Here is a 7,796-nt window from a genome sequence, read left to right on the forward strand (position 1 = left end):
TTAATTATAAAATATTCATGCTCATTATTTTTAAAGTAATATAGATGAACAAAATGAAAAAATAAATCCCTTGTAATCCCATCTCCCAAAGATAATCAGCATTAATGTTTGGCATGTATATCAAACAGCAAGAAGGTATAGATATTATGCATGAGGTCAAATATCTAGATAAAAAGCCACTACAGTGGTAGCAATCTGAACTCCAGTTCTTTCATTTGATGAATGTTTGTTGAGAACATAAACTCTGTTCTGAGAATCAGGATTACAGATCCTTAAGGAATAAGGCAGACAATATTTTTGTCGCCATGAAAAATCTAGTGGGGGAACTAATCAATTCACAAACAAATGATCACTGAAAATGGCAAGTGCCACAAAGAAAAGAAAAATGAGACACCTTCACATTGTTAGAGCCTGGGTAGCTCAGTTGGTAGAGCATCAGACTTTTAATCTGAGGGCCCAGGGTTCAAGTCCCTGTCCAGGCACTAAGTTCCTATGTTTTCTTGGGCCAGAGAATACTAACCTTGGGCTTCCCTCATGGCTCAGAGGGTAAAGAATCTGCCTGCAACGAGGGAGACACAGGTGCGATCCCTGGGCCAGGAAGATCCTCTGGAGGAGGAAATGACAACCCACTTCTATATTCTTGCCTGAAAAATCCCATGGACAGCAGAGCCTGGTGGGCTACAGTCCAAAGGGTTACAGAAGGTCAGGCACAACTGAGCACCTTCCAAATGGGGAAGGTAATAACTTGGAATAGGCCAAAGAATGACTTTTTGCAGAAACAACATTTCAATTGTTTAAAGAAACATTCAAATTGTACTTTTTTTTAAGCAAATGCTAATACACTTAGACCTCCAAAAATCCTATGATGTAGGTGTTATTATCACACCTATCACAGATGCGGAAACTGGGGCACAGAGAGGCTGAGTACCTTTTCCAAGGTCACACAGCTAGAAAGTGGTGAAGCCCAAGATCTATTGATCCAGGCAGGTTGGCTCTAAAGTCATGCTTGTGACCATTCCCCTTCACTGCCTCTGTTTGAACTGAGATCCGAATAATAAGGCTTCATCCATGCAAAGATCTGGAGGGAGTACTCAAACAGAAGGGACAGCAGGTAAAAAAAAACAAGGAAGTAGAAATTGTGCTTGGTATGACTGACTACCAGAGAGAATAATCAAGCTAGATTATGCAGGGCCTTGTAGCCCAGAGGAAACCCTTTGGGTTTTATCTCAAGAGTAATAGGAAGAAATTGGATATTTTCATCAGAGAAGTAACTTGATCACGTTTACATTTTAAAGAGATTCCTTTGCCTGTTGAACAGAGAATAGAATTTAGGGGTTGCAAATCAGAATGGATGCATGGACCTGGAAAGGGTTCAAACTAAAGGTCAAAGTAGCTTGCACAAAGATAATAGCCCAAGAAATGGGGAGAAATAGAAAAATTTGGCCAATTTAAAGTTATACTTTCCCTCTTTAAATCTCACTCACTGCCTTAGAGAAAAGCATTGTAGAAAAAGTTTCTTGCTAAGCCAAGGAAGGCCACCTTGTGGGGTTACTTTAGAGGCATAAAAATGATAGGGGCTGGTCCTTTATAAATCATGAGCTGGAATCAATTCAAGAGTTTGTCATAAAGGTACAGGAAATAATACCTAACACCAAGTGAATAGCTAATGTGTTCCAGGTGCCATTCCAAGTTTTTTCCATATACTAACTTATCAACTCCTTATAATAATTTTATGAGAAAGGTGTTGTCATTCATCCCACTTTACAGACAGGCTAAGTCAAACCTACTCAAGGCCACAAAGCTGGTAAATGGCAGAGCTGAGTTTTCAACCCAGGCAGGTTGAATTAGAGACCATGGCTGTTAGCCATGACACTGACCTGCTTTTGAGAGATATCCACTAATCCAGCCCACAGGCCTAGGGAGCTACCAGATGGCAGATGGGCGTGCACACAGCAACAGCAGCAAGGGCCTTCCATTATTTTCTAAGAATGGTTTGGGCGTTAAGAAAAGAAAAGGTACAGACGGTCCTTCTTTCCATGCTGGATTTCACATAAACCCCATTCATGCGACCACAGTCCAGGCCACCAGGAAGGAGAGGGAGCTCTCCTCATCCAGGAAGGAGAAGGAGCAACATCTGAGGCCAACTGCATATCAAGGCTTTAAAGCTGGGTACCAGGCCTGGTTCCAATTTGGGAAAGGAATACTTCAAGGCTGTATATTGTCACTCTGCTTATTTAACTTACACTCAGAGTACATCATGTGAATTGCCTGGCTGGATGAAGCACAAGCTGAAATCAAGATTGCCAGGAAAAATATCAATAACCTCAGATATGCAGATTACCCCACCCTTACAGCAGAAAGAGAAAAAGAACTAAAGAGCTTCTTGATGAAAGTGAAAGAGGAGAGTGAAAAAGTTGGCTTAAAACTCAACATTCAGAAAACTAAGATCTTGGCATCCAGTCCTATCACCTCATGGCAAATAGATGGGGAAACAATGGAAACAATGACAGACTTTATTTTGGGGGGCTCGAAAATCACTGCAGATGGTGACTGCAGCCATGAAATTAAAAGACACTTGCTCCTTGGAAGGAAAGTTATGACCAACTTAGACAGCATATTAAAAAGCAGAGACATTACTTTGCTGACAAAGGTTGATCTAGGCAAGGCTATGGTTTTTCCAGTGATCATGTATGGATGTGAGAGTTGGACTATAGAGAAAGCTGAGCACCGAAGAATTGATACTTTTGAACCATGGTGTTGGAGAAAACTCCTGAGAGTCCCTTGGACTGCAAGGAGATCCAACCAGTCCATCCTAAAGAAAATCAGTCCTGAATATTCTTTGGAAGGACTGATGCTGAAGCTGGAACTGCAATACCTGGGCCACCCGATGCGAAGAACTGACTCTTTGGAAAAGACCCTGATGCTAGGAAAGATTGAAGGCAGGAGGAGAAGGGGACAACAGAGGATGAGATGGTTGGATTACATCACCGACTCTATGGACATGAGTTTGAACAAGTTGATAGACAGGGAAGCCTGGCATGCTGCAGTCTATGGGTTCGCAAAGAGTCAGACACGACTGAGTGACTGAACTGAACTGAACTGACCAGGCCTAGGCAACTTGGATGGAGAGTCTCAAGGTGGCAAGTCAGGAGATATGGGGAGATCAGTTCGACAATACACTGGCAATTATTCAACTGACTGCCCAAACTCTAGGCCATGGGAATAGCTTTGTAAATTTTTATTGAAAAAAATGAGTAAATGCATGAAGTAGACCCCAGTCAAAAGTGCAGATGGCGGGTGCTTTTTGGCATGGCAGCCAGAGCCCACATTAACCACATTTCTCTAGATTCATTCTCTTGTCCCCTTGCCCTCCTTTAATTTTATGTATGCCCTTTGTTATCACTTAACTTTAGTAAACATGTCGTTGCTGTTGTTTAATTGAATTATAGTTGATTTACAATGTTGTTAGTTTCAGGTACACAGCAAACTGACTCAATTACATATTTGAGTCAATATATATATTTTATTATATAAAAAACTTTTTTAGATTCTTTTCCCTTATAATCTATTACAAAACATTGAGTACAGTTCCCTGTTCTATAGGGTACGTCCTTGTTGTTTATCTATGTTTTTATATAATAGTGTGTATCTGTTAATCCCATCCTCTTCATTTACCCCTCTCCTCCCCCTTTATTCTTTGGTAACCATAAATATGTTTTCTATGTCTGTTGGTCTGTTTCTGTTTTGTAAATGAGTTCATTTGTATCTTTTTTTTAAGATTCTACATATAAGCAATATCATACTCCCCTGTTTCTCTCCTTCCGTTTCTCCCTCTCTCGTGGATGGACCTAGAGATTATCATTCTAAATAAAGTAAGCCAGACAGAAAGTAAATGTGTGTTTTATGTGCTTGTCTTCCCTACTGGAACAAAAGTTTCAGAAGAGTGGGTCTGGACGTTTTTATTCACTCAACACTTCTTAACAGTGACTACCACATAGAGGACCCTCAGTAAATATTTGTTGATTGAATGATGAAGGTATCATTCAAATGAATCATCTCATTCATGCCTCAGAATTTTGCCAAGTAGACAGAGAAGGAGTTAGTAGAGGGCCCATTTTATGGATGCTGACACTAAAATCAAAAAGGCTAAGTGTGCTAAAGCTGACACAGGTACTGAGGAACGGAAGCTTAGTTCTGAGAACTCATCTAGTGTCTTTCAGTACACCATGCTGCTGCGTCGCTTCAGTCGTGTCCAACTCTGTGCAACCCCATAGACGGCAGCCCACCAGGCTTCCCGTACCTGGGATTCTCCAGGCAAGAACACTGGAGTGGGTTGCCATTTCCTTCTCCAATGCATGAAAGTGAAAAGTGAAAGTGAAGTCACTCAGTCGTGTCCGACTCTAGCAACCCCATGGACTGCAGCCTACCAGGCTCCTCCATCCATGGGATTTTCCAGGCAAGAGTACTGGAGTGGGGTGCCATTGCCTTCTCTGCTGTCTCCCTAATGTTTCCACCGAGTTATTATGTAACAATTCTATTGTGAATCAATAAAAGAAACACCCAAACAAAGAGTGTCTCTGTATTACCTGCTGAATTACTGTTGAGGACATTATATACTGCTAATAATCAGAGACTTTATGTTAAGAATCCATGGGATTTTAGTGCCAAGAACAATTCTGGGTCTCCTAAAAACTGCTGTTTCCTCTGTCAGACAGAATCTTGTAAATTATCGGATTTCATTTCTTGTCTTGACTCTCAGGAAACACAAAAATTGAATTAGTGCTTAATTACAGTAATAATCTAATTTCTGGTCCAATTACAATCCTTTCCTCCTATACATGATTTTCTGAACTTTATTTTCATTTTAACCAATTATGTTATGGATACAGTGTTGGTTGTTAGCTATATCAAATCCCTTTTAGAAATAGCTATGGTAGAAAATTTAGAAAATAAGCAATAACTGCTGCTGCTACTGCTGCTGCTAAATCGCTCAGTTGTGTCCGACTCTTCGAGACCCCATGGACTGCAGCCTACCAGGCTCCTCCGTCCATAGGATTTTCCAGGCAAGAGTACTGGAGTGGGGTGCCATTGCCTTCTCCAAAGCAATAACTAGCACTAATCAAATGGTTGCCATAGGCCAGGGGTCGATTTTATACATGTATTAACTCACTTCATCATCAAAAACAGGAACTTTATATTGCCAGAGATACCAAATGTTATAATATGGCATAATGAAATTAACATTCTGAATTATTAAAAAAAAATGACATGTTCCTTCTTGCTCCCTCTGCCAAAACCCTTCACCCAAACCTTCCCCTTCCCCATTTAAGACTCACTCCGTCACCCCCCACTTCCATTATCTCAGTTGTTTGCTAATTAGATTCCCTTGGCCTTTCAGTCTACTCTTCAAAGAGCGGCTAGAATTAATGCTGTGAAAATAAAAGTCAGATCACCTCACTCTCTGCTCAAAACTTTCTATGACTTTCCTTCCTAGAATAATGTCAAGGTCCTTTCAAGGGTCAACAAAGCCCTACAAGATCTGGCCCCATATGTCTCTGGCCTTATCCTTGACTCTGATCCGTAGCCACACTGTCCTTCCATGAATATTCCAGGCAGCATTTCACCTCAGGGTCTTTGCATTTGCTGTTGTTGAAGCTTGGAATATACTTTTTGGGATATAGCTGTATGGCTTGCTCCCTTGTCACTTTTGGGGGTCAAATGTTACTCTTGGAGGAAGGCCTTCCCTGATCACCTACATTCCCTCCCTCAATATTTCCCATGCCTTGTCTTGTTCCATATTTCTCCCAAGCACATTTAACTAACTTACTGTTTATTTTTACCTGTTTATCAATTCTATTGACAGACTCTCCAAAAGAAAGCATTATTGTCTATCTTGTCCTTTGCTACAATTCCAGTTGACTAGACCAATGTTAGGGATATAATAGATGCCCAAAAAGTATTTTCTAAATTAATGAATCAGTGTGAGAGGTAGAGGCATATCTTATCACAAACCTACTATATTTTGCAAATGCACAAAATATATAAGACTGAAATATTCACTGTAATATTAAACTGTCTTTCCAAACTCCTTCCTTCCTCCCACATACTAACACTATCAGATAAATTGAGTTAACATTGACCAGTACATTAACAATTACACTGTCTCAGCAATTTAGGTACGTGGGATCTTCAGATGTTCAGGGCATCTTGCCTGGCTGAGCTGAAGTTCCAACACTGCCCCACAGAGACTTCTTTTCTCTCCAGTATCATTTTCTCCAAGATCTTTTTCATTTATCAATATCTACGAGAACTTTTATTTTGTAACTTAGGAAGGTGGGATAATAGGATTTGGAGGAGTGAGAGCTAGGGGCAGAGGAAAAATAGAAGGAGGACAGTGATACAGGTAGGGACCAAGTTTCTGTATTCATTACTACAACTGCAGCTTCTAGAAGTGCTAGGCACATAACAGGCAATCAGTAAAGATTGACTTATTGAGTTGTTCACATGTCCCTTTGGACTGAGTCTGAATATTTAGGGCTGGAAAGATGAAGGCCTGAAGTTAGAATTTTTTTCTTGGAAGCTTTCTGAGATTCTGAGCAGAAAATTCCCCCCGGCTTTGCCTGGCAGCCTTGGAACCTTGAAGAGGTAGAACCCCCAGGATGACAACGAGATCCAGGAGTGAGCAGGGCCTGCCCTGATGCTATTTTAGGGGGCTCTTGGGCGAGTACAAGGTACCTCACAGTGGCTGTAGCTGACAGATTGGGGGCACACAAGAGACACTTTTTTGGGGGAACTCCCAGTAATAATGGAGGCACTTTGAGAGTGTAACTCCATCAGAAACAATAGGCTCACAAGGTTAGGTTTGAGTGTCATGTGACACCACAGAATTTAGACTTGGAAGGCATTTTAGAATCGTTTCAACAACTCGTCATTCCATTTAGAAGTGTCTTTCATCTTCCTGGAAGAACAAAAACACATAAGTATAGCATAATTTAGTCTCTCTTTTCTCTCATATGTCTGTCTTTGAGTTTATCTAGATTGTTGTAAATCCATATCAGCCCCCACACCTATCAACATTGAGGATTTTCTTCTCTCGAACTGTCTGGCTCATTCTGCAGGTGAGAGCTTTTGTTTCTCTCCACTGCAAGTATGCCTCACAGCTGACACTCCTGCCAAGTATCTTCTTCCAGTTTTAATTGCTAGTCTTGGTATGGGGTGGTTCTCCTTCTCCTTTGGAAGAAAAAGAGCATTCATTTAATTTCTAACCCAATTAAACCATGAGCTCATGAGCTCATGCTCTGTGGGCCAGAGTGATGGGCTCTGGAGACATGAGCAGAATAGAAATTGCCAACATTAACATGATTCCCTCTTCCCCATCCAGGAATGACTAACACAGGGTGAGATTATGTTTGTGCTTCAGTAGCTTTTTTCAATTATTTAATCAGCAGGTACAAATTCAAAAAACAAGCTTCTAAAAATGTTGAGGACTTTCTGGCATTCTTGGAAACCACCAGGGCAATAACTCAGGGGGTTGAGAAGAGCCCTCTAAGAGCTGCCTAGTGATGCTGATTCCAACACTCTTGATTCCATGACTTTGTGGGGGTTGCATTCAGCTTCAAAGAGTTACACTGGTGATAAACTGGCCACAGAGCCAGTTTAGAGCCACAGTAGAAAGCTACGGCTGCTTTGCTCTTGGTGGAAATAGGAGACCCCTCTTTAAGCCTCAGTCTTGGGCAGCAAGATAGCAATTAGCTATAGAGGCAGTTCTGCATGGCAGAAGAGCACTGGGTCAGGAG

At 41.2% G+C, this 7,796-nt stretch overlaps 1 non-coding gene across 1 annotated transcript; it reads left to right on the plus strand.

The window, feature by feature from the left end:
- The first annotated feature begins 409 nt into the window (after nucleotides 1–409).
- Nucleotides 410–482, plus strand: TRNAK-UUU (transfer RNA lysine (anticodon UUU)). The gene has a single exon. It is a non-coding gene; the product is annotated as a tRNA-Lys (tRNA).
- Nucleotides 483–7,796: the final 7,314 nt, after the last annotated feature.

Source organism: Bos mutus, chromosome 3, assembly GCF_027580195.1.
Source record: "Bos mutus isolate GX-2022 chromosome 3, NWIPB_WYAK_1.1, whole genome shotgun sequence".
NCBI classification, from domain to species: Eukaryota; Metazoa; Chordata; class Mammalia; order Artiodactyla; family Bovidae; genus Bos; species Bos mutus.